Raw genomic sequence first — 24354 nt, forward strand, 5'->3', positions numbered from 1 at the left:
ATCTCCAGGAACAATATGGTGTCCAGTCAGAGGAAATGTTTAAACAAAAGTCAGTAACAATGTGAGTTTCTCAAGATAAATTGATAGACAATTTAGTCATCAGAGTTTAGGGAGCAATAGAAAATAATGGATTATTTGTTACTTAACATAAACAATATTGTGTTAGGAAAGCAATTCCAGAAATAAATCTTTCCATTTATCGAGCAAGCTTCCACATAAAATGTTAACAATAATTCTATCATTGAGATCTCATGTTTTCATTTCACGATTACTTTTTAACTGTATGAGTACCAACAATAGACTGACTTTAATTTCCCAGGGATGACTACATTAATAAGAACGCCATAATATCTATTACAATAAAGCATATTAACAAGTGACTTGAACAAACATTGTAAGAATGTAGGGCCTGTATATACAAAATAAAGGAGAAAAAAAGCATTATATAACTTACTGTAAGTTTCCAACTGTTTAAAGAATTAATAAAATACTAGTTTCAAAAAAATATATAAAAATAATAACAAATATTATACTTTAGACATATAATTTGTCATTATATGTAAGGCAGTGCAAGTGGTGCTGTGGCTTAGTTGGTTAAAGTGCCTGTCTAGTAAACAGGAGATCCTGAGTTCATATCTCAGCAGTACCTTTGCTTGATACCTTTTTATCACACCAGTATGTAGTTTTTTGTTGATGCATAACAAAATAAGATGTGTAAAACCTTTATCTGCTTTCACTTTGGCACATTTGGTCACCAATGTAAAAAAGTTTAAAGATGCCATCCATGTCAGAAGACGACAAACAACAAAACTTCACCCTATTTCAACATAAGTTAATTTTTAGAAATATGCCTATGTTAAGGTAAATAGATTAATTTTTACAAAATAGCCTTCATCATATTGGGTAAACTGCAAAATTAATTTAGAGTACATTAAAAAGAGAATAACACAGAAAGTGTTAAAATGTCTGTAAAAAAGTAAGTTTCCCAAGGTACAGTAATTTGAGAGTCAGTTTAGTCATCATAGCTAGAGAATCATTGACATTTAACCCATATTTATTTCCATAACATCCTTAAAATTGTGTTAGGAAAATACTTCTTGATGAAAAGCTAAACTTCTCTTGAAAAAGCATCAATAAAGAATGCTAACCATAATTCTGACTTTTTAAAACAGAGTTCTTAATTTTACTACATGTTTTTGTTTTCTGAATATCAAAAATTAATTGACATTATTCCCATGTAGCATTACTTACAGAGAAATCAATAAAAGTGCTAAATAAAAATTAGAAAATTACTTTGACAAGATATTTTAAGAATGAAGGTGCTGTAAATCATGAATGAAAAGAGAGAGCACAACTTTCTATTTATACTCTAAATTTCCACCGGTTTGAAAAATTGATGAAGCAATAGTTATAAGAATATAAAAAATTGTTACCAAATAGCATATCTTAGATATATCATTTTTCTTTGTGAAGCTCCAGGGCATCATGTGGTGCTGTGGCTTAGTTGGTTAAAGCGCCTGTCTAGTAAACAGGAGATCCTGAGTTCAAATCTCAGCAGCGCCTTTCATTTATTTTCATCAACTCAGAACATAGTTTGTTGATAATTCATCACAAAAAGACATGTGAATGCTTCAGCAGCCTTTACTCTTTCTCACATGTTCAGTAATATGTACCACATTTCTAGATACAGTCCAAATCAGAAAACACAAAAAAATGCAATATTCCCCTTTTTTAATATCAGTTATTTTGTAGAAGTAAATTGATGCCAAGGTAACTAGAAAAGAATTCCAGAAATTGCCAATCATCATGTCTGAGCAATCTCCAGGAACAATATGGTGTCCAGTCAGAGGAAATGTTTAAACAAAAGTCAGTAACAATGTGAGTTTCTCAAGATAAATTGATAGACAATTTAGTCATCAGAGTTTAGGGAGCAATAGAAAATAATGGATTATTTGTTACTTAACATAAACAATATTGTGTTAGGAAAGCAATTCCAGAAATAAATCTTTCCATTTATCGAGCAAGCTTCCAGATAAAATGTTAACAATAATTCTATCATTGAGATCTCATGTTTTCATTTCACGATTACTTTTTAACTGTATGAGTACCAACAATAGACTGACTTTAATTTCCCAGGGATGACTACATTAATAAGAACGCCATAATATCTATTACAATAAAGCATATTAACAAGTGACTTGAACAAACATTGTAAGAATGTAGGGCCTGTATATACAAAATAAAGGAGAAAAAAAGCATTATATAACTTACTGTAAGTTTCCAACTGTTTAAAGAATTAATAAAATACTAGTTTCAAAAAAATATATAAAAATAATAAAAAATATTATACTTTAGACATATAATTTGTCATTATATGTAAGGCAGTGCAAGTGGTGCTGTGGCTTAGTTGGTTAAAGTGCCTGTCTAGTAAACAGGAGATCCTGAGTTCATATCTCAGCAGTACCTTTGCTTGATACCTTTTTATCACACCAGTATGTAGTTTTTTGTTGATGCATAACAAAATAAGATGTGTAAAACCTTTATCTGCTTTCACTTTGGCACATTTGGTCACCAATGTAAAAAAGTTTAAAGATGCCATCCATGTCAGAAGACGACAAACAACAAAACTTCACCCTATTTCAACATAAGTTAATTTGTAGAAATATGCCTATGTTAAGGTAAATAGATGATTTTTTACAAAATAGCCTTCATCATATTGGGTAAACTGCAAAATTAATTTAGAGTACATTAAAAAGAGAATAACACAGAAAGTGTTAAAATGTCTGTAAAAAAGTAAGTTTCCCAAGGTACAGTAATTTGAGAGTCAGTTTAGTCATCATAGCTAGAGAATCATTGACATTTAACCCATATTTATTTCCATAACATCCTTAAAATTGTGTTAGGAAAATACTTCTTGATGAAAAGCTAAACTTCTCTTGAAAAAGCATCAATAAAGAATGCTAACCATAATTCTGACTTTTTAAAACAGAGTTCTTAATTTTACTACATGTTTTTGTTTTCTGAATATCAAAAATTAATTGACATTTATTCCCATGTAGCATTACTTACAGAGAAATCAATAAAAGTGCTAAAAAAAATTAGAAAATTACTTTGACAAGATATTTTAAGAATGAAGGTGCTGTAAATCATGAATGAAAAGAGAGAACACAACTTTCTATTTATACTCTAAATTTCCACCGGTTTGAAAAATTGATGAAGCAATAGTTATAAGAATAACAAAAATTGTTACCAAATAGCATATCTTAGATATATCATTTTTCTTTGTGAAGCTTTAGGGCATCATGTGGTGCTGTGGCTTAGTTGGTTAAAGCGCCTGTCTAGTAAACAGGAGATCCTGAGTTCAAATCTCAGCAGCGCCTTTCATTTATTTTCATCAACTCAGAACATAGTTTGTTGATAATTCATCACAAAAAGACATGTGAATGCTTCAGCAGCCTTTACCCTTTCTCACATGTTCAGTAATATGTACCACATTTCTAGATACAGTCCAAATCAGAAAACACAAAAAAATGCAATATTCCCCTTTTTTAATATCAGTTATTTTGTAGAAGTAAATTGATGCCAAGGTAACTAGAAAAGAATTCCAGAAATTGCCAATCATCATGTCTGAGCAATCTCCAGGAACAATATGGTGTCCAGTCAGAGGAAATGTTTAAACAAAAGTCAGTAACAATGTGAGTTTCTCAAGATAAATTGATAGACAATTAAGTCATCAGAGTTTAGGGAGCAATAGAAAATAATGGATTATTTGTTACTTAACATAAACAATATTGTGTTAGGAAAGCAATTCCAGAAATAAATCTTTCCATTTATCGAGCAAGCTTCCAGATAAAATGTTAACAATAATTCTATCATTGAGATCTCATGTTTTCATTTCACGATTACTTTTTAACTGTATGAGTACCAACAATAGACTGACTTTAATTTCCCAGGGATGACTACATTAATAAGAACGCCATAATATCTATTACAATAAAGCATATTAACAAGTGACTTGAACAAACATTGTAAGAATGTAGGGCCTGTATATACAAAATAAAGGAGAAAAAAAGCATTATATAACTTACTGTAATTTTCCAACTGTTTAAAGAATTAATAAAATACTAGTTTCAAAAAAATATATAAAAATAATAACAAATATTATACTTTAGACATATAATTTGTCATTATATGTAAGGCAGTGCAAGTGGTGCTGTGGCTTAGTTGGTTAAAGTGCCTGTCTAGTAAACAGGAGATCCTGAGTTCATATCTCAGCAGTACCTTTGCTTGATACCTTTTTATCACACCAGTATGTAGTTTTTTGTTGATGCATAACAAAATAAGATGTGTAAAACCTTTATCTGCTTTCACTTTGGCACATTTGGTCACCAATGTAAAAAAGTTTAAAGATGCCATCCATGTCAGAAGACGACAAACAACAAAACTTCACCCTATTTCAACATAAGTTAATTTTTAGAAATATGCCTATGTTAAGGTAAATAGATTAATTTTTACAAAATAGCCTTCATCATATTGGGTAAACTGCAAAATTAATTTAGAGTACATTAAAAAGAGAATAACACAGAAAGTGTTAAAATGTCTGTAAAAAAGTAAGTTTCCCAAGGTACAGTAATTTGAGAGTCAGTTTAGTCATCATAGCTAGAGAATCATTGACATTTAACCCATATTTATTTCCATAACATCCTTAAAATTGTGTTAGGAAAATACTTCTTGATGAAAAGCTAAACTTCTCTTGAAAAAGCATCAATAAAGAATGCTAACCATAATTCTGACTTTTTAAAACAGAGTTCTTAATTTTACTACATGTTTTTGTTTTCTGAATATCAAAAATTAATTGACATTTATTCCCATGTAGCATTACTTACAGAGAAATCAATAAAAGTGCTAAAAAAAATTAGAAAATTACTTTGACAAGATATTTTAAGAATGAAGGTGCTGTAAATCATGAATGAAAAGAGAGAACACAACTTTCTATTTATACTCTAAATTTCCACCGGTTTGAAAAATTGATGAAGCAATAGTTATAAGAATAACAAAAATTGTTACCAAATAGCATATCTTAGATATATCATTTTTCTTTGTGAAGCTTTAGGGCATCATGTGGTGCTGTGGCTTAGTTGGTTAAAGCGCCTGTCTAGTAAACAGGAGATCCTGAGTTCAAATCTCAGCAGCGCCTTTCATTTATTTTCATCAACTCAGAACATAGTTTGTTGATAATTCATCACAAAAAGACATGTGAATGCTTCAGCAGCCTTTACCCTTTCTCACATGTTCAGTAATTTGTACCACATTTCTAGATACAGTCCAAATCAGAAAACACAAAAAAATGCAATATTCCCCTTTTTTAATATCAGTTATTTTGTAGAAGTAAATTGATGCCAAGGTAACTAGAAAAGAATTCCAGAAATTGCCAATCATCATGTCTGAGCAATCTCCAGGAACAATATGGTGTCCAGTCAGAGGAAATGTTTAAACAAAAGTCAGTAACAATGTGAGTTTCTCAAGATAAATTGATAGACAATTTAGTCATCAGAGTTTAGGGAGCAATAGAAAATAATGGATTATTTGTTACTTAACATAAACAATATTGTGTTAGGAAAGCAATTCCAGAAATAAATCTTTCCATTTATCGAGCAAGCTTCCACATAAAATGTTAACAATAATTCTATCATTGAGATCTCATGTTTTCATTTCACGATTACTTTTTAACTGTATGAGTACCAACAATAGACTGACTTTAATTTCCCAGGGATGACTACATTAATAAGAACGCCATAATATCTATTACAATAAAGCATATTAACAAGTGACTTGAACAAACATTGTAAGAATGTAGGGCCTGTATATACAAAATAAAGGAGAAAAAAAGCATTATATAACTTACTGTAAGTTTCCAACTGTTTAAAGAATTAATAAAATACTAGTTTCAAAAAAATATATAAAAATAATAACAAATATTATACTTTAGACATATAATTTGTCATTATATGTAAGGCAGTGCAAGTGGTGCTGTGGCTTAGTTGGTTAAAGTGCCTGTCTAGTAAACAGGAGATCCTGAGTTCATATCTCAGCAGTACCTTTGCTTGATACCTTTTTATCACACCAGTATGTAGTTTTTTGTTGATGCATAACAAAATAAGATGTGTAAAACCTTTATCTGCTTTCACTTTGGCACATTTGGTCACCAATGTAAAAAAGTTTAAAGATGCCATCCATGTCAGAAGACGACAAACAACAAAACTTCACCCTATTTCAACATAAGTTAATTTTTAGAAATATGCCTATGTTAAGGTAAATAGATTAATTTTTACAAAATAGCCTTCATCATATTGGGTAAACTGCAAAATTAATTTAGAGTACATTAAAAAGAGAATAACACAGAAAGTGTTAAAATGTCTGTAAAAAAGTAAGTTTCCCAAGGTACAGTAATTTGAGAGTCAGTTTAGTCATCATAGCTAGAGAATCATTGACATTTAACCCATATTTATTTCCATAACATCCTTAAAATTGTGTTAGGAAAATACTTCTTGATGAAAAGCTAAACTTCTCTTGAAAAAGCATCAATAAAGAATGCTAACCATAATTCTGACTTTTTAAAACAGAGTTCTTAATTTTACTACATGTTTTTGTTTTCTGAATATCAAAAATTAATTGACATTATTCCCATGTAGCATTACTTACAGAGAAATCAATAAAAGTGCTAAATAAAAATTAGAAAATTACTTTGACAAGATATTTTAAGAATGAAGGTGCTGTAAATCATGAATGAAAAGAGAGAGCACAACTTTCTATTTATACTCTAAATTTCCACCGGTTTGAAAAATTGATGAAGCAATAGTTATAAGAATATAAAAAATTGTTACCAAATAGCATATCTTAGATATATCATTTTTCTTTGTGAAGCTCCAGGGCATCATGTGGTGCTGTGGCTTAGTTGGTTAAAGCGCCTGTCTAGTAAACAGGAGATCCTGAGTTCAAATCTCAGCAGCGCCTTTCATTTATTTTCATCAACTCAGAACATAGTTTGTTGATAATTCATCACAAAAAGACATGTGAATGCTTCAGCAGCCTTTACTCTTTCTCACATGTTCAGTAATATGTACCACATTTCTAGATACAGTCCAAATCAGAAAACACAAAAAAATGCAATATTCCCCTTTTTTAATATCAGTTATTTTGTAGAAGTAAATTGATGCCAAGGTAACTAGAAAAGAATTCCAGAAATTGCCAATCATCATGTCTGAGCAATCTCCAGGAACAATATGGTGTCCAGTCAGAGGAAATGTTTAAACAAAAGTCAGTAACAATGTGAGTTTCTCAAGATAAATTGATAGACAATTTAGTCATCAGAGTTTAGGGAGCAATAGAAAATAATGGATTATTTGTTACTTAACATAAACAATATTGTGTTAGGAAAGCAATTCCAGAAATAAATCTTTCCATTTATCGAGCAAGCTTCCAGATAAAATGTTAACAATAATTCTATCATTGAGATCTCATGTTTTCATTTCACGATTACTTTTTAACTGTATGAGTACCAACAATAGACTGACTTTAATTTCCCAGGGATGACTACATTAATAAGAACGCCATAATATCTATTACAATAAAGCATATTAACAAGTGACTTGAACAAACATTGTAAGAATGTAGGGCCTGTATATACAAAATAAAGGAGAAAAAAAGCATTATATAACTTACTGTAAGTTTCCAACTGTTTAAAGAATTAATAAAATACTAGTTTCAAAAAAATATATAAAAATAATAACAAATATTATACTTTAGACATATAATTTGTCATTATATGTAAGGCAGTGCAAGTGGTGCTGTGGCTTAGTTGGTTAAAGTGCCTGTCTAGTAAACAGGAGATCCTGAGTTCATATCTCAGCAGTACCTTTGCTTGATACCTTTTTATCACACCAGTATGTAGTTTTTTGTTGATGCATAACAAAATAAGATGTGTAAAACCTTTATCTGCTTTCACTTTGGCACATTTGGTCACCAATGTAAAAAAGTTTAAAGATGCCATCCATGTCAGAAGACGACAAACAACAAAACTTCACCCTATTTCAACATAAGTTAATTTGTAGAAATATGCCTATGTTAAGGTAAATAGATGATTTTTTACAAAATAGCCTTCATCATATTGGGTAAACTGCAAAATTAATTTAGAGTACATTAAAAAGAGAATAACACAGAAAGTGTTAAAATGTCTGTAAAAAAGTAAGTTTCCCAAGGTACAGTAATTTGAGAGTCAGTTTAGTCATCATAGCTAGAGAATCATTGACATTTAACCCATATTTATTTCCATAACATCCTTAAAATTGTGTTAGGAAAATACTTCTTGATGAAAAGCTAAACTTCTCTTGAAAAAGCATCAATAAAGAATGCTAACCATAATTCTGACTTTTTAAAACAGAGTTCTTAATTTTACTACATGTTTTTGTTTTCTGAATATCAAAAATTAATTGACATTTATTCCCATGTAGCATTACTTACAGAGAAATCAATAAAAGTGCTAAAAAAAATTAGAAAATTACTTTGACAAGATATTTTAAGAATGAAGGTGCTGTAAATCATGAATGAAAAGAGAGAACACAACTTTCTATTTATACTCTAAATTTCCACCGGTTTGAAAAATTGATGAAGCAATAGTTATAAGAATAACAAAAATTGTTACCAAATAGCATATCTTAGATATATCATTTTTCTTTGTGAAGCTTTAGGGCATCATGTGGTGCTGTGGCTTAGTTGGTTAAAGCGCCTGTCTAGTAAACAGGAGATCCTGAGTTCAAATCTCAGCAGCGCCTTTCATTTATTTTCATCAACTCAGAACATAGTTTGTTGATAATTCATCACAAAAAGACATGTGAATGCTTCAGCAGCCTTTACCCTTTCTCACATGTTCAGTAATATGTACCACATTTCTAGATACAGTCCAAATCAGAAAACACAAAAAAATGCAATATTCCCCTTTTTTAATATCAGTTATTTTGTAGAAGTAAATTGATGCCAAGGTAACTAGAAAAGAATTCCAGAAATTGCCAATCATCATGTCTGAGCAATCTCCAGGAACAATATGGTGTCCAGTCAGAGGAAATGTTTAAACAAAAGTCAGTAACAATGTGAGTTTCTCAAGATAAATTGATAGACAATTAAGTCATCAGAGTTTAGGGAGCAATAGAAAATAATGGATTATTTGTTACTTAACATAAACAATATTGTGTTAGGAAAGCAATTCCAGAAATAAATCTTTCCATTTATCGAGCAAGCTTCCAGATAAAATGTTAACAATAATTCTATCATTGAGATCTCATGTTTTCATTTCACGATTACTTTTTAACTGTATGAGTACCAACAATAGACTGACTTTAATTTCCCAGGGATGACTACATTAATAAGAACGCCATAATATCTATTACAATAAAGCATATTAACAAGTGACTTGAACAAACATTGTAAGAATGTAGGGCCTGTATATACAAAATAAAGGAGAAAAAAAGCATTATATAACTTACTGTAATTTTCCAACTGTTTAAAGAATTAATAAAATACTAGTTTCAAAAAAATATATAAAAATAATAACAAATATTATACTTTAGACATATAATTTGTCATTATATGTAAGGCAGTGCAAGTGGTGCTGTGGCTTAGTTGGTTAAAGTGCCTGTCTAGTAAACAGGAGATCCTGAGTTCATATCTCAGCAGTACCTTTGCTTGATACCTTTTTATCACACCAGTATGTAGTTTTTTGTTGATGCATAACAAAATAAGATGTGTAAAACCTTTATCTGCTTTCACTTTGGCACATTTGGTCACCAATGTAAAAAAGTTTAAAGATGCCATCCATGTCAGAAGACGACAAACAACAAAACTTCACCCTATTTCAACATAAGTTAATTTTTAGAAATATGCCTATGTTAAGGTAAATAGATTAATTTTTACAAAATAGCCTTCATCATATTGGGTAAACTGCAAAATTAATTTAGAGTACATTAAAAAGAGAATAACACAGAAAGTGTTAAAATGTCTGTAAAAAAGTAAGTTTCCCAAGGTACAGTAATTTGAGAGTCAGTTTAGTCATCATAGCTAGAGAATCATTGACATTTAACCCATATTTATTTCCATAACATCCTTAAAATTGTGTTAGGAAAATACTTCTTGATGAAAAGCTAAACTTCTCTTGAAAAAGCATCAATAAAGAATGCTAACCATAATTCTGACTTTTTAAAACAGAGTTCTTAATTTTACTACATGTTTTTGTTTTCTGAATATCAAAAATTAATTGACATTATTCCCATGTAGCATTACTTACAGAGAAATCAATAAAAGTGCTAAATAAAAATTAGAAAATTACTTTGACAAGATATTTTAAGAATGAAGGTGCTGTAAATCATGAATGAAAAGAGAGAACACAACTTTCTATTTATACTCTAAATTTCCACCGGTTTGAAAAATTGATGAAGCAATAGTTATAAGAATATAAAAAATTGTTACCAAATAGCATATCTTAGATATATCATTTTTCTTTGTGAAGCTCCAGGGCATCATGTGGTGCTGTGGCTTAGTTGGTTAAAGCGCCTGTCTAGTAAACAGGAGATCCTGAGTTCAAATCTCAGCAGCGCCTTTCATTTATTTTCATCAACTCAGAACATAGTTTGTTGATAATTCATCACAAAAAGACATGTGAATGCTTCAGCAGCCTTTACCCTTTCTCACATGTTCAGTAATATGTACCACATTTCTAGATACAGTCCAAATCAGAAAACACAAAAAAATGCAATATTCCCCTTTTTTAATATCAGTTATTTTGTAGAAGTAAATTGATGCCAAGGTAACTAGAAAAGAATTCCAGAAATTGCCAATCATCATGTCTGAGCAATCTCCAGGAACAATATGGTGTCCAGTCAGAGGAAATGTTTAAACAAAAGTCAGTAACAATGTGAGTTTCTCAAGATAAATTGATAGACAATTTAGTCATCAGAGTTTAGGGAGCAATAGAAAATAATGGATTATTTGTTACTTAACATAAACAATATTGTGTTAGGAAAGCAATTCCAGAAATAAATCTTTCCATTTATCGAGCAAGCTTCCAGATAAAATGTTAACAATAATTCTATCATTGAGATCTCATGTTTTCATTTCACGATTACTTTTTAACTGTATGAGTACCAACAACAGACTGACTTTAATTTCCCAGGGATGACTACATTAATAAGAACGCCATAATATCTATTACAATAAAGCATATTAACAAGTGACTTGAACAAACATTGTAAGAATGTAGGGCCTGTATATACAAAATAAAGGAGAAAAAAGCATTATATAACTTACTGTAAGTTTCCAACTGTTTAAAGAATTAATAAAATACTAGTTTCAAAAAAATATATAAAAATAATAACAAATATTATACTTTAGACATATAATTTGTCATTATATGTAAGGCAGTGCAAGTGGTGCTGTGGCTTAGTTGGTTAAAGTGCCTGTCTAGTAAACAGGAGATCCTGAGTTCATATCTCAGCAGTACCTTTGCTTGATACCTTTTTATCACACCAGTATGTAGTTTTTTGTTGATGCATAACAAAATAAGATGTGTAAAACCTTTATCTGCTTTCACTTTGGCACATTTGGTCACCAATGTAAAAAAGTTTAAAGATGCCATCCATGTCAGAAGACGACAAACAACAAAACTTCACCCTATTTCAACATAAGTTAATTTTTAGAAATATGCCTATGTTAAGGTAAATAGATTAATTTTTACAAAATAGCCTTCATCATATTGGGTAAACTGCAAAATTAATTTAGAGTACATTAAAAAGAGAATAACACAGAAAGTGTTAAAATGTCTGTAAAAAAGTAAGTTTCCCAAGGTACAGTAATTTGAGAGTCAGTTTAGTCATCATAGCTAGAGAATCATTGACATTTAACCCATATTTATTTCCATAACATCCTTAAAATTGTGTTAGGAAAATACTTCTTGATGAAAAGCTAAACTTCTCTTGAAAAAGCATCAATAAAGAATGCTAACCATAATTCTGACTTTTTAAAACAGAGTTCTTAATTTTACTACATGTTTTTGTTTTCTGAATATCAAAAATTAATTGACATTATTCCCATGTAGCATTACTTACAGAGAAATCAATAAAAGTGCTAAAAAAAATTAGAAAATTACTTTGACAAGATATTTTAAGAATGAAGGTGCTGTAAATCATGAATGAAAAGAGAGAACACAACTTTCTATTTATACTCTAAATTTCCACCGGTTTGAAAAATTGATGAAGCAATAGTTATAAGAATATAAAAAATTGTTACCAAATAGCATATCTTAGATATATCATTTTTCTTTGTGAAGCTCCAGGGCATCATGTGGTGCTGTGGCTTAGTTGGTTAAAGCGCCTGTCTAGTAAACAGGAGATCCTGAGTTCAAATCTCAGCAGCGCCTTTCATTTATTTTCATCAACTCAGAACATAGTTTGTTGATAATTCATCACAAAAAGACATGTGAATGCTTCAGCAGCCTTTACCCTTTCTCACATGTTCAGTAATATGTACCACATTTCTAGATACAGTCCAAATCAGAAAACACAAAAAAATGCAATATTCCCCTTTTTTAATATCAGTTATTTTGTAGAAGTAAATTGATGCCAAGGTAACTAGAAAAGAATTCCAGAAATTGCCAATCATCATGTCTGAGCAATCTCCAGGAACAATATGGTGTCCAGTCAGAGGAAATGTTTAAACAAAAGTCAGTAACAATGTGAGTTTCTCAAGATAAATTGATAGACAATTTAGTCATCAGAGTTTAGGGAGCAATAGAAAATAATGGATTATTTGTTACTTAACATAAACAATATTGTGTTAGGAAAGCAATTCCAGAAATAAATCTTTCCATTTATCGAGCAAGCTTCCAGATAAAATGTTAACAATAATTCTATCATTGAGATCTCATGTTTTCATTTCACGATTACTTTTTAACTGTATGAGTACCAACAATAGACTGACTTTAATTTCCCAGGGATGACTACATTAATAAGAACGCCATAATATCTATTACAATAAAGCATATTAACAAGTGACTTGAACAAACATTGTAAGAATGTAGGGCCTGTATATACAAAATAAAGGAGAAAAAAAGCATTATATAACTTACTGTAAGTTTCCAACTGTTTAAAGAATTAATAAAATACTAGTTTCAAAAAAATATATAAAAATAATAAAAAATATTATACTTTAGACATATAATTTGTCATTATATGTAAGGCAGTGCAAGTGGTGCTGTGGCTTAGTTGGTTAAAGTGCTTATCTAGTAAACAGGAGATCCTGAGTTCATATCTCAGCAGTACCTTCGCTTGATACCTTTTTATCACACCAGTATGTAGTTTTTTGTTGATGCATAACAAAATAAGATGTGTAAAACCTTTATCTGCTTTCACTTTGGCACATTTGGTCACCATTGTAAAAAAGTTTAAAGATGCCATCCATGTCAGAAGACGACAAACAACAAAACTTCACCCTATTTCAACATAAGTTAATTTGTAGAAATATGCCTATGTTAAGGTAAATAGATGAATTTTTACAAAATAGCCTTCATCATATTGGGTAAACTGCAAAATTAATTTAGAGTACATTAAAAAGAGAATAACACAGAAAGTGTTAAAATGTCTGTAAAAAAGTAAGTTTCCCAAGGTACAGTAATTTGAGAGTCAGTTTAGTCATCATAGCTAGAGAATCATTGACATTTAACCCATATTTATTTCCATAACATCCTTAAAATTGTGTTAGGAAAATACTTCTTGATGAAAAGCTAAACTTCTCTTGAAAAAGCATCAATAAAGAATGATAACCATAATTCTGACTTTTTAAAACAGAGTTCTTAATTTTACTACATGTTTTTGTTTTCTGAATATCAAAAATTAATTGACATTTATTCCCATGTAGCATTACTTACAGAGAAATCAATAAAAGTGCTAAAAAAAATTAGAAAATTACTTTGACAAGATATTTTAAGAATGAAGGTGCTGTAAATCATGAATGAAAAGAGAGAACCCAACTTTCTATTTATACTCTAAATTTCCACCGGTTTGAAAAATTGATGAAGCAATAGTTATAAGAATATCAAAAATTGTTACCAAATAGCATATCTTAGATATATCATTTTTCTTTGTGAAGCTTTAGGGCATCATGTGGTGCTGTGGCTTAGTTGGTTAAAGCGCCTGTCTAGTAAACAGGAGATCCTGAGTTCAAATCTCAGCAGCGCCTTTCATTTATTTTCATCAACTCAGAACATAGTTTGTTGATAATTCATCACAAAAAGACATGTGAATGCTTCAGCAGCCTTTACCCTTTCTCGCATGTTCAGTAATATGTACCACATTTCTAGATACAGTCCAAATCAGAAAACACAAAAAAATGCAATATTCCCCTTTTTTAATATCAGTTATTTTGTAGAAGTAAATTGATGCCAAGGTAACTAGAAAAGAATTCCATAAATTGCCAATCATCATGTCTGAGCAATCTCCAGGAACAATATGGTGTCCAGTCAGAGGAAATGTTTAAACAAAAGTCAGTAACAATGTGAGTTTCTCAAGATAAATTGATAGACAATTTAGTCATCAGAGTTTAGGGAGCAATAGAAAATAATGGATTATTTGTTACTTAACATAAACAATATTGTGTTAGGAAAGCAATTCCAGAAATAAATCTTTCCATTTATCGAGCAAGCTTCCAGATAAAATGTTAACAATAATTCTAGCATTGAGATCTCATGTTTTCATTTCACGATTACTTTTTAACTGTATGAGTACCAACAATAGACTGACTTTAATTTCCCAGGGATGACTACATTAATAAGAACGCCATAATATCTATTACAATAAAGCATATTAACAAGTGACTTGAACAAACATTGTAAGAATGTAGGGCCTGTATATACAAAATAAAGGAGAAAAAAGCATTATATAACTTACTGTAAGTTTCCAACTGTTTAAAGAATTAATAAAATACTAGTTTCAAAAAAATATATAAAAATAATAAAAAATATTATGCTTTAGACATATAATTTGTCATTATATGTAAGGCAGTGCAAGTGGTGCTGTGGCTTAGTTGGTTAAAGTGCCTGTCTAGTAAACAGGAGTTCCTGAGTTCATATCTGAGCAGTACCTTTGCTTGATACCTTTTTATCACACCAGTATGTAGTTTTTTGTTGATGCATAACAAAATAAGATGTGTAAAACCTTTATCTGCTTTCACTTTGGCACATTTGGTCACCAATGTAAAAAAGTTTAAAGATGCCATCCATGTCAGAAGACGACAAACAACAAAACTTCACCCTATTTCAACATAAGTTAATTTGTAGAAATATGCCTATGTTAAGGTAAATAGATTAATTTTTACAAAATAGCCTTCATCATATTGGGTAAACTGCAAAATTAATTTAGAGTACATTAAAAAGAGAATAACACAGAAAGTGTTAAAATGTCTGTAAAAAAGTAAGTTTCCCAAGGTACAGTAATTTGAGAGTCAGTTTAGTCATCATAGCTAGAGAATCATTGACATTTAACCCATATTTATTTCCATAACATCCTTAAAATTGTGTTAGGAAAATACTTCTTGATGAAAAGCTAAACTTCTCTTGAAAAAGCATCAATAAAGAATGCTAACCATAATTCTGACTTTTTAAAACAGAGTTCTTAATTTTACTACATGTTTTTGTTTTCTGAATATCAAAAATTAATTGACATTATTCCCATGTAGCATTACTTACAGAGAAATCAATAAAAGTGCTAAAAAAAATTAGAAAATTACTTTGACAAGATATTTTAAGAATGAAGGTGCTGTAAATCATGAATGAAAAGAGAGAACACAACTTTCTATTTATACTCTAAATTTCCACCGGTTTGAAAAATTGATGAAGCAATAGTTATAAGAATATAAAAAATTGTTACCAAATAGCATATCTTAGATATATCATTTTTCTTTGTGAAGCTCCAGGGCATCATGTGGTGCTGTGGCTTAGTTGGTTAAAGCGCCTGTCTAGTAAACAGGAGATCCTGAGTTCAAATCTCAGCAGCGCCTTTCATTTATTTTCATCAACTCAGAACATAGTTTGTTGATAATTCATCACAAAAAGACATGTGAATGCTTCAGCAGCCTTTACCCTTTCTCACATGTTCAGTGATATGTACCACATTTCTAGATACAGTCGAAAACACAAAAAAATGCAATATTCCCCTTTTTAATATCAGTTATTTTGTAGAAGTAAATTGATGCCAAGGTAACTAGAAAAGAATTCCAGAAATTGCCAATCATCATGTCTGAGCAATCTCCAGGAACAATATGGTGTCCAGTCAGAGGAAATGTTTAAACAAAAGTCAGTAACAATGTGAGTTTCTCAAGATAAATTGATAGACAATTTAGTCATCAGAGTTTAGGGAGCAATAGAAAATAATGAATTATTTGTTACTTAACATAAACAATATTGTGTTAGGAAAGCAATTCCAGAAATAAATCTTTCCATTTATCGAGCAAGCTTCCAGATAAAATGTTAACAATAATTCTATCATTGAGATCTCATGTTTTCATTTCACGATTACTTTTTAACTGTAAGAGTACCAACAATAGACTGACTTTAATTTCCCAGGGATGACTACATTAATAAGAACGCCATAATATCTATTACAATAAAGCATATTAACAAGTGACTTGAACAAACATTGTAAGAATGTAGGGCCTGTATATACAAAATAAAGGAGAAAAAAAGCATTATATAACTTACTGTAAGTTTCCAACTGTTTAAAGAATTAATAAAATACTAGTTTCAAAAAAATATATAAAAATAATAAAAAATATTATACTTTAGACATATAATTTGTCATTATATGTAAGGCAGTGCAAGTGGTGCTGTGGCTTAGTTGGTTAAAGTGCCTATCTAGTAAACAGGAGATCCTGAGTTCATATCTCAGCAGTACCTTTGCTTGATACCTTTTTATCACACCAGTATGTAGTTTTTTGTTGATGCATAACAAAATAAGATGTGTAAAACCTTTATCTGCTTTCACTTTGGCACATTTGGTCACCAATGTAAAAAAGTTTAAAGATGCCATCCATGTCAGAAGACGACAAACAACAAAACTTCACCCTATTTCAACATAAGTTAATTTGTAGAAATATGCCTATGTTAAGGTAAATAGATGAATTTTTACAAAATAGCCTTCATCATATTGGGTAAACTGCAAAATTAATTTAGAGTACATTAAAAAGAGAATAACACAGAAAGTGTTAAAATGTCTGTAAAAAAGTAAGTTTCCCAAGGTACAGTAATTTGAGAGTCAGTTTAGTCATCATAGCTAGAGAATCATTGACATTTAACCCATATTTATTTCCATAACATCCTTAAAATTGTGTTAGGAAAATACTTCTTGATGAAAAGCTAAACTTCTCTTGAAAAAGCATCAATAAAGAATGCTAACCATAATTCTGACTTTTTAAAACAGAGTTCTTAATTTTACTACATGTTTTTGTTTTCTGAATATCAAAAATTAATTGACATTTATTCCCATGTAGCATTACTTACAGAGAAATCAATAAAAGTGCTAAAAAAAATTAGAAAATTACTTTGACAAGATATTTTAAGAATGAAGGTGCTGTAAATCATGAATGAAAAGAGAGAACCCAACTTTCTATTTATACTCTAAATTTCCACCGGTTTGAAAAATTGATGAAGCAATAGTTATAAGAATATCAAAAATTGTTACCAAATAGCATATCTTAGATATATCATTTTTCTTTGTGAAGCTCCAGGGCATCATGTGGTGCTGTGGCTTAGTTGGTTAAAGCGCCTGTCTAGTAAACAGGAGATCCTGAGTTCAAATCTCAGCAGCACCTTTCATTTATTTTCATCAACTCAGAACATAGTTTGTTGATAATTCATCACAAAAAGACATGTGAATGCTTCAGCAGCCTTTACCCTTTCTCACATGTTCAGTAATATGTACCACATTTCTAGATACAGTCCAAATCAGAAAACACAAAAAAATGCAATATTCCCCTTTTTTAATATCAGTTATTTTGTAGAAGTAAATTGATGCCAAGGTAACTAGAAAAGAATTCCAGAAATTGCCAATCATCATGTCTGAGCAATCTCCAGGAACAATATGGTGTCCAGTCAGAGGAAATGATTAAACAAAAGTCAGTAACAATGTGAGTTTCTCAAGATAAATTGATAGTCATCAGAGTTTAGGGAGCAATAGAAAATAATGGATTATTTGTTACTTAACATAAACAATATTGTGTTAGGAAAGCAATTCCAGAAATAAATCTTTCCATTTATCAAGCAAGCTTCCAGATAAAATGTTAACAATAATTCTATCATTGAGATCTCATGTTTTCATTTCACGATTACTTTTTAACTGTATGAGTACCAACAATAGACTGACTTTAATTTCCCAGGGATGACTACATTAATAAGAACGCCATAATATCTATTACAATAAAGCATATTAACAAGTGACTTGAACAAACATTGTAAGAATGTAGGGCCTGTATATACAAAATAAAGGAGAAAAAAGCATTATATAACTTACTGTAAGTTTCCAACTGTTTAAAGAATTAATAAAATACTAGTTACAAAAAAATATATAAAAATAATAAAAAATATTATACTTTAGACATATAATTTGTCATTATATGTAAGGCAGTGCAAGTGGTGCTGTGGCTTAGTTGGTTAAAGTGCCTGTCTAGTAAACAGGAGTTCCTGAGTTCATATCTCAGCAGTACCTTTGCTTGATACCTTTTTATCACACCAGTATGTAGTTTTTTGTTGATGCATAACAAAATAAGATGTGTAAAACCTTTATCTGCTTTCACTTTGGCACATTTGGTCACCAATGTAAAAAAGTTTAAAGATGCCATCCATGTCAGAAGACGACAAACAACAAAACTTCACCCTATTTCAACATAAGTTAATTTGTAGAAATATGCCTATGTTAAGGTAAATAGATTAATTTTTACAAAATAGCCTTCATCATATTGGGTAAACTGCAAAATTAATTTAGAGTACATTAAAAAGAGAATAACACAGAAAGTGTTAAAATGTCTGTAAAAAAGTAAGTTTCCCAAGGTACAGTAATTTGAGAGTCAGTTTAGTCATCATAGCTAGAGAATCATTGACATTTAACCCATATTTATTTCCATAACATCCTTAAAATTGTGTTAGGAAAATACTTCTTGATGAAAAGCTAAACTTCTCTTGAAAAAGCATCAATAAAGAATGCTAACCATAATTCTGACTTTTTAAAACAGAGTTCTTAATTTTACTACATGTTTTTGTTTTCTGAATATCAAAAATTAATTGACATTATTCCCATGTAGCATTACTTACAGAGAAATCAATAAAAGTGCTAAAAAAAAATTAGAAAATTACTTTGACAAGATATTTTAAGAATGAAGGTGCTGTAAATCATGAATGAAAAGAGAGAACACAACTTTCTATTTATACTCTAAATTTCCACCGGTTTGAAAAATTGATGAAGCAATAGTTATAAGAATATCAAAAATTGTTACCAAATAGCATATCTTAGATATATCATTTTTCTTTGTGAAGCTCCAGGGCATCATTTGGTGCTGTGGCTTAGTTGGTTAAAGCGCCTGTCTAGTAAACAGGAGATCCTGAGTTCAAATCTCAGCAGCGCCTTTCATTTATTTTCATCAACTCAGAACATAGTTTGTTGATAATTCATCACAAAAAGACATGTGAATGCTTCAGCAGCCTTTACCCTTTCTCACATGTTCAGTAATATGTACCACATTTCTAGATACAGTCCAAATCAGAAAACACAAAAAAATGCAATATTCCCCTTTTTTAATATCAGTTATTTTGTAGAAGTAAATTGATGCCAAGGTAACTAGAAAAGAATTCCAGAAATTGCCAATCATCATGTCTGAGCAATCTCCAGGAACAATATGGTGTCCAGTCAGAGGAAATGTTTAAACAAAAGTCAGTAACAATGTGAGTTTCTCAAGATAAATTGATAGACAATTTAGTCATCAGAGTTTAGGGAGCAATAGAAAATAATGGATTATTTGTTACTTAACATAAACAATATTGTGTTAGGAAAGCAATTGCAAAAATAAATCTTTCCATTTATTGAGCAAGCTTCCAGATAAAATGTTAACAATAATTCTATCATTGAGATCTCATGTTTTCATTTCACGATTACTTTTTAACTGTATGAGTACCAACAATAGACTGACTTTAATTTCCCAGGGATGACTACATTAATAAGAACGCCATAATATCTATTACAATAAAGCATATTAACAAGTGACTTGAACAAGATATTGTAAGAATGTAGGGCCTGTATATACAAAATAAAGGAGAAAAAAGCATTATATAACTTACTGTAGGTTTCCAACTGTTTAAAGAATTAATAAAATACTAGTATCAAAAAAATATATAAAAATAATAAAAAATATTATACTTTAGACATATAATTTGTCATTATATGTAAGGCAGTGCAAGTGGTGCTGTGGCTTAGTTGGTTAAAGTGCCTATCTAGTAAACAGGAGATCCTGAGTTCATATCTCAGCAGTACCTTTGCTTGATACCTTTTTATCACACCAGTATGTAGTTTTTTGTTGATGCATAACAAAATAAGATGTGTAAAACCTTTATCTGCTTTCACTTTGGCACATTTGGTCACCAATGTAAAAAAGTTTAAAGATGCCATCCATGTCAGAAGACGACAAACAACAAAACTTCACCCTATTTCAACATAAGTTAATTTGTAGAAATATGCCTATGTTAAGGTAAATAGATGAATTTTTACAAAATAGCCTTCATCATATTGGGTAAACTGCAAAATTAATTTAGAGTACATTAAAAAGAGAATAACACAGAAAGTGTTAAAATGTCTGTAAAAAAGTAAGTTTCCCAAGGTACAGTAATTTGAGAGTCAGTTTAGTCATCATAGCTAGAGAATCATTGACATTTAACCCATATTTATTTCCATAACATCCTTAAAATTGTGTTAGGAAAATACTTCTTGATGAAAAGCTAAACTTCTCTAGAAAAAGCATCAATAAAGAATGCTAACCATAATTCTGACTTTTTAAAACAGAGTTCTTAATTTTACTACATGTTTTTGTTTTCTGAATATCAAAAATTAATTGACATTTATTCCCATGTAGCATTACTTACAGAGAAATCAATAAAAGTGCTAAAAAAAATTAGAAAATTACTTTGACAAGATATTTTAAGAATGAAGGTGCTGTAAATCATGAATGAAAAGAGAGAACCCAACTTTCTATTTATACTCTAAATTTCCACCGGTTTGAAAAATTGATGAAGCAATAGTTATAAGAATATCAAAAATTGTTACCAAATAGCATATCTTAGATATATCATTTTTCTTTGTGAAGCTCCAGGGCATCATGTGGTGCTGTGGCTTAGTTGGTTAAAGCGCCTGTCTAGTAAACAGGAGATCCTGAGTTCAAATCTCAGCAGCACCTTTCATTTATTTTCATCAACTCAGAACATAGTTTGTTGATAATTCATCACAAAAAGACATGTGAATGCTTCAGCAGCCTTTACCCTTTCTCACATGTTCAGTAATATGTACCACATTTCTAGATACAGTCCAAATCAGAAAACACAAAAAAAATGCAATATTCCCCTTTTTTAATATCAGTTATTTTGTAGAAGTAAATTGATGCCAAGGTAACTAGAAAAGAATTCCAGAAATTGCCAATCATCATGTCTGAGCAATCTCCAGGAACAATATGGTGTCCAGTCAGAGGAAATGTTTAAACAAAAGTCAGTAACAATGTGAGTTTCTCAAGATAAATTGATAGACAATTTAGTCATCAGAGTTTAGGGAGCAATAGAAAATAATGGATTATTTGTTACTTAACATAAACAATATTGTGTTAGGAAAGCAATTGCAAAAAAATATCTTTCCATTTATTGAGCAAGCTTCCAGATAAAATGTTAACAATAATTCTATCATTGAGATCTCATGTTTTCATTTCACGATTACTTTTTAACTGTATGAGTACCAACAATAGACTGACTTTAATTTCCCAGGGATGACTACATTAATAAGAACGCCATAATATCTATTACAATAAAGCATATTAACAAGTGACTTGAACAAGATATTGTAAGAATGTAAGGCCTGTATATACAAAATAAAGGAGAAAAAAGCATTATATAACTTACTGTAGGTTTCCAACTGTTTAAAGAATTAATAAAATACTAGTATCAAAAAAATATATAAAAATAATAAAAAATATTATACTTTAGACATATAATTTGTCATTATATGTAAGGCAGTGCAAGTGGTGCTGTGGCTTAGTTGGTTAAAGTGCCTGTCTAGTAAACAGGAGATCCTGAGTTCATATCTCAGCAGTACCTTTGCTTGATACCTTTTTATCACACCAGTATGTAGTTTTTTGTTGATGGATAACAAAATAAGATGTGTAAAACCTTTATCTGCTTTCACTTTGGCACATTTGGTCACCAATGTAAAAAAGTTTAAAGATGCCATCCATGTCAGAAGACGACAAACAACAAAACTTCACCCTATTTCAACATAAGTTAATTTGTAGAAATATGCCTATGTTAAGGTAAATAGATGAATTTTTACAAAATAGCCTTCATCATATTGGGTAAACTGCAAAATTAATTTAGAGTACATTAAAAAGAGAATAACACAGAAAGTGTTAAAATGTCTGTAAAAAAGTAAGTTTCCCAAGGTACAGTAATTTGAGAGTCAGTTTAGTCATCATAGCTAGAGAATCATTGACATTTAACCCATATTTATTTCCATAACATCCTTAAAATTGTGTTAGGAAAATACTTCTTGATGAAAAGCTAAACTTCTCTTGAAAAAGCATCAATAAAGAATGCTAACCATAATTCTGACTTTTTAAAACAGAGTTCTTAATTTTACTACATGTTTTTGTTTTCTGAATATCAAAAATTAATTGACATTTATTCCCATGTAGCATTACTTACAGAGAAATCAATAAAAGTGCTAAAAAAAATTAGAAAATTACTTTGACAAGATATTTTAAGAATGAAGGTGCTGTAAATCATGAATGAAAAGAGAGAACACAACTTTCTATTTATACTCTAAATTTCCACCGGTTTGAAAAATTGATGAAGCAATAGTTATAAGAATAACAAAAATTGTTACCAAATAGCATATCTTAGATATATCATTTTTCTTTGTGAAGCTTTAGGGCATCATGTGGTGCTGTGGCTTAGTTGGTTAAAGCGCCTGTCTAGTAAACAGGAGATCCTGAGTTCAAATCTCAGCAGCGCCTTTCATTTATTTTCATCAACTCAGAACATAGTTTGTTGATAATTCATCACAAAAAGACATGTGAATGCTTCAGCAGCCTTTACCCTTTCTCACATGTTCAGTAATATGTACCACATTTCTAGATACAGTCCAAATCAGAAAACACAAAAAATGCAATATTCCCCTTTTTTAATATCAGTTATTTTGTAGAAGTAAATTGATGCCAAGGTAACTAGAAAAGAATTCCAGAAATTGCCAATCATCATGTCTGAGCAATCTCCAGGAACAATATGGTGTCCAGTCAGAGGAAATGTTTAAACAAAAGTCAGTAACAATGTGAGTTTCTCAAGATAAATTGATAGACAATTTAGTCATCAGAGTTTAGGGAGCAATAGAAAATAATGGATTATTTGTTACTTAACATAAACAATATTGTGTTAGGAAAGCAATTGCAAAAATAAATCTTTCCATTTATTGAGCAAGCTTCCAGATAAAATGTTAACAATAATTCTATCATTGAGATCTCATGTTTTCATTTCACGATTACTTTTTAACTGTATGAGTACCAACAATAGACTGACTTTAATTTCCCAGGGATGACTACATTAATAAGAACGCCATAATATCTATTACAATAAAGCATATTAACAAGTGACTTGAACAAGATATTGTAAGAATGTAGGGCCTGTATATACAAAATAAAGGAGAAAAAAGCATTATATAACTTACTGTAGGTTTCCAACTGTTTAAAGAATTAATAAAATACTAGTATCAAAAAAATATATAAAAATAATAAAAAATATTATACTTTAGACATATAATTTGTCATTATATGTAAGGCAGTGCAAGTGGTGCTGTGGCTTAGTTGGTTAAAGTGCCTGTCTAGTAAACAGGAGATCCTGAGTTCATATCTCAGCAGTACCTTTGCTTGATACCTTTTTATCACACCAGTATGTAGTTTTTTGTTGATGGATAACAAAATAAGATGTGTAAAACCTTTATCTGCTTTCACTTTGGCACATTTGGTCAC

At 30.2% G+C, this 24354-nt stretch overlaps 26 non-coding genes across 26 annotated transcripts; all 26 read left to right on the forward strand.

The window, feature by feature from the left end:
- Positions 1-575: 575 nt before the first annotated feature.
- On the forward strand, positions 576-649 carry TRNAT-AGU (transfer RNA threonine (anticodon AGU)). The gene has a single exon. It is a non-coding gene; the product is annotated as a tRNA-Thr (tRNA).
- An 840-nt stretch (positions 650-1489) lies between these two features.
- TRNAT-AGU (transfer RNA threonine (anticodon AGU)) lies at positions 1490-1563 on the forward strand. The gene has a single exon. It is a non-coding gene; the product is annotated as a tRNA-Thr (tRNA).
- An 829-nt stretch (positions 1564-2392) lies between these two features.
- On the forward strand, positions 2393-2466 carry TRNAT-AGU (transfer RNA threonine (anticodon AGU)). Its single transcript has one exon. It is a non-coding gene; the product is annotated as a tRNA-Thr (tRNA).
- Positions 2467-3306: 840 nt separating this feature from the next.
- Positions 3307-3380, forward strand: TRNAT-AGU (transfer RNA threonine (anticodon AGU)). The gene has a single exon. It is a non-coding gene; the product is annotated as a tRNA-Thr (tRNA).
- An 829-nt stretch (positions 3381-4209) lies between these two features.
- On the forward strand, positions 4210-4283 carry TRNAT-AGU (transfer RNA threonine (anticodon AGU)). Its single transcript has one exon. It is a non-coding gene; the product is annotated as a tRNA-Thr (tRNA).
- An 840-nt stretch (positions 4284-5123) lies between these two features.
- On the forward strand, positions 5124-5197 carry TRNAT-AGU (transfer RNA threonine (anticodon AGU)). The gene has a single exon. It is a non-coding gene; the product is annotated as a tRNA-Thr (tRNA).
- An 829-nt stretch (positions 5198-6026) lies between these two features.
- TRNAT-AGU (transfer RNA threonine (anticodon AGU)) lies at positions 6027-6100 on the forward strand. The gene has a single exon. It is a non-coding gene; the product is annotated as a tRNA-Thr (tRNA).
- An 840-nt stretch (positions 6101-6940) lies between these two features.
- TRNAT-AGU (transfer RNA threonine (anticodon AGU)) lies at positions 6941-7014 on the forward strand. The gene has a single exon. It is a non-coding gene; the product is annotated as a tRNA-Thr (tRNA).
- Positions 7015-7843: 829 nt separating this feature from the next.
- On the forward strand, positions 7844-7917 carry TRNAT-AGU (transfer RNA threonine (anticodon AGU)). The gene has a single exon. It is a non-coding gene; the product is annotated as a tRNA-Thr (tRNA).
- Positions 7918-8757: 840 nt separating this feature from the next.
- TRNAT-AGU (transfer RNA threonine (anticodon AGU)) lies at positions 8758-8831 on the forward strand. Its single transcript has one exon. It is a non-coding gene; the product is annotated as a tRNA-Thr (tRNA).
- An 829-nt stretch (positions 8832-9660) lies between these two features.
- TRNAT-AGU (transfer RNA threonine (anticodon AGU)) lies at positions 9661-9734 on the forward strand. The gene has a single exon. It is a non-coding gene; the product is annotated as a tRNA-Thr (tRNA).
- Positions 9735-10574: 840 nt separating this feature from the next.
- TRNAT-AGU (transfer RNA threonine (anticodon AGU)) lies at positions 10575-10648 on the forward strand. Its single transcript has one exon. It is a non-coding gene; the product is annotated as a tRNA-Thr (tRNA).
- An 828-nt stretch (positions 10649-11476) lies between these two features.
- TRNAT-AGU (transfer RNA threonine (anticodon AGU)) lies at positions 11477-11550 on the forward strand. The gene has a single exon. It is a non-coding gene; the product is annotated as a tRNA-Thr (tRNA).
- Positions 11551-12389: 839 nt separating this feature from the next.
- On the forward strand, positions 12390-12463 carry TRNAT-AGU (transfer RNA threonine (anticodon AGU)). The gene has a single exon. It is a non-coding gene; the product is annotated as a tRNA-Thr (tRNA).
- Positions 12464-13292: 829 nt separating this feature from the next.
- On the forward strand, positions 13293-13366 carry TRNAT-AGU (transfer RNA threonine (anticodon AGU)). The gene has a single exon. It is a non-coding gene; the product is annotated as a tRNA-Thr (tRNA).
- An 840-nt stretch (positions 13367-14206) lies between these two features.
- Positions 14207-14280, forward strand: TRNAT-AGU (transfer RNA threonine (anticodon AGU)). The gene has a single exon. It is a non-coding gene; the product is annotated as a tRNA-Thr (tRNA).
- Positions 14281-16021: 1741 nt separating this feature from the next.
- TRNAT-AGU (transfer RNA threonine (anticodon AGU)) lies at positions 16022-16095 on the forward strand. Its single transcript has one exon. It is a non-coding gene; the product is annotated as a tRNA-Thr (tRNA).
- Positions 16096-16916: 821 nt separating this feature from the next.
- TRNAT-AGU (transfer RNA threonine (anticodon AGU)) lies at positions 16917-16990 on the forward strand. Its single transcript has one exon. It is a non-coding gene; the product is annotated as a tRNA-Thr (tRNA).
- Positions 16991-17830: 840 nt separating this feature from the next.
- On the forward strand, positions 17831-17904 carry TRNAT-AGU (transfer RNA threonine (anticodon AGU)). The gene has a single exon. It is a non-coding gene; the product is annotated as a tRNA-Thr (tRNA).
- An 819-nt stretch (positions 17905-18723) lies between these two features.
- TRNAT-AGU (transfer RNA threonine (anticodon AGU)) lies at positions 18724-18797 on the forward strand. Its single transcript has one exon. It is a non-coding gene; the product is annotated as a tRNA-Thr (tRNA).
- An 840-nt stretch (positions 18798-19637) lies between these two features.
- On the forward strand, positions 19638-19711 carry TRNAT-AGU (transfer RNA threonine (anticodon AGU)). Its single transcript has one exon. It is a non-coding gene; the product is annotated as a tRNA-Thr (tRNA).
- An 829-nt stretch (positions 19712-20540) lies between these two features.
- TRNAT-AGU (transfer RNA threonine (anticodon AGU)) lies at positions 20541-20614 on the forward strand. The gene has a single exon. It is a non-coding gene; the product is annotated as a tRNA-Thr (tRNA).
- An 840-nt stretch (positions 20615-21454) lies between these two features.
- TRNAT-AGU (transfer RNA threonine (anticodon AGU)) lies at positions 21455-21528 on the forward strand. Its single transcript has one exon. It is a non-coding gene; the product is annotated as a tRNA-Thr (tRNA).
- An 830-nt stretch (positions 21529-22358) lies between these two features.
- Positions 22359-22432, forward strand: TRNAT-AGU (transfer RNA threonine (anticodon AGU)). The gene has a single exon. It is a non-coding gene; the product is annotated as a tRNA-Thr (tRNA).
- An 840-nt stretch (positions 22433-23272) lies between these two features.
- Positions 23273-23346, forward strand: TRNAT-AGU (transfer RNA threonine (anticodon AGU)). The gene has a single exon. It is a non-coding gene; the product is annotated as a tRNA-Thr (tRNA).
- Positions 23347-24174: 828 nt separating this feature from the next.
- TRNAT-AGU (transfer RNA threonine (anticodon AGU)) lies at positions 24175-24248 on the forward strand. Its single transcript has one exon. It is a non-coding gene; the product is annotated as a tRNA-Thr (tRNA).
- Positions 24249-24354: the final 106 nt, after the last annotated feature.

This window comes from Pseudophryne corroboree, chromosome 11, assembly GCF_028390025.1.
Source record: "Pseudophryne corroboree isolate aPseCor3 chromosome 11, aPseCor3.hap2, whole genome shotgun sequence".
Classification (NCBI taxonomy): Eukaryota; Metazoa; Chordata; class Amphibia; order Anura; family Myobatrachidae; genus Pseudophryne; species Pseudophryne corroboree.